We start from the raw sequence: 1,276 nt of genomic DNA, 5'->3' as shown, positions 1-1,276 counted from the left end.
CATAATGTATTCCTTGGATATGTTCATTAGTATGTCCCATGAGGAGACATTAATGCTCTATTTACTCTAAAGAGCGGATGAGGAAGGGAAAGAAATTTACGGTGGAAAATTATCATCGGAAGAAGAGAAGAGAAAGGGTGAAGAAATTCCTTCCTTTGTATACTTGTTTATCTTGATAGAAGAAGGTGGATACATGTGACATAATGTGTAAATAAAAAAGGGTACATGCATTATTTTTTGGGCAACCATGTAATTTTGTGAGTTAAAAAGGGTACATGGGTCATTTTTTAGTATATGGTGTAATTTTGTAAATGAAAAGGGGTACATGTGTCATTTTTTTTTATCCGTTGTTTTTCATCTAATTTTGAAGTGATCGATTTTAGCTCCAAAACTATCCGTTGATGGATTACATTTCTCTTCCGTCTAAAAATTTTAATGAAGTAAATGACAGAAACTTTTTCACTGTAGAAATTTTTCCTTAATTTTGCTTTCTGCTCTTCCAAATAAACTAACTATAAATGATGAAAGGAAAGAATTGAGAGAAGACAGGAGGAAGAACCTGAAGGAATTACAAGGGGAGAGAAGGGAAAGGAAGGAATATATATCCGTAGGATATTATTATTATTATTATTATTATTATTATTATTATTATATATATATATATATAGGATTTTTATCCTTGTGAGGTGTCCATGCATAATTGCGTATGTTCTTTTTTTTTATTATTACGGTTGACTTATTTAGTCTTTTACTTTTAGAATTTAGGGGTTGAATTATAATATTAAATTAATTATCGCGCACACATGTCATATAAATACGTGTAACATAGTGTCTCAAACTCATAAATTGGATTTGATAAGGATGTATCAGACATATGCAGTAGTGCAACGTAGAGGCAACTCTCGAGAACTCTACCAGTAAACTACTGTAATGAACTCTCACTTATAAAAAATTAATTTAATTGTTTATATTATATATTAATCTAATAAGAGCAAATACTACACTTATCTTAGCCAAAAGATCGAGAATGATATGTTTTCTAACATCATCATATAAACTTCTCTACTCGTAATATTATCAATCCTAAGACATGAGATTAAAGAGAATCATTATAGTATATATTTTTTTATAAAAAATAATCAAAAAATTTACTAATAAATTTAAAATTATTTTCAGTGGGACAAAAAAAGATATCAACATAATTTTATTTTAAATTTTATCAAAATTAGTTACTAATGGCTATATTTTTTTATATTTTTAATAAATTAGAAAGATA

The 1,276-nt window shown here is 27.5% G+C and overlaps 1 pseudogene; it reads right to left on the bottom strand.

Annotated features, from left to right (window-relative positions):
• Window positions 1-856: 856 nt before the first annotated feature.
• Window positions 857-1,034, bottom strand: LOC121993497 (annotated as a pseudogene).
• Between the last annotated feature and the right edge of the window lie 242 nt (window positions 1,035-1,276).

This window comes from Zingiber officinale, chromosome 6B (assembly GCF_018446385.1).
Source record: "Zingiber officinale cultivar Zhangliang chromosome 6B, Zo_v1.1, whole genome shotgun sequence".
Taxonomy (NCBI): Eukaryota; Viridiplantae; Streptophyta; class Magnoliopsida; order Zingiberales; family Zingiberaceae; genus Zingiber; species Zingiber officinale.
This window is presented reverse-complemented; position numbering and strand designations above follow the sequence as displayed.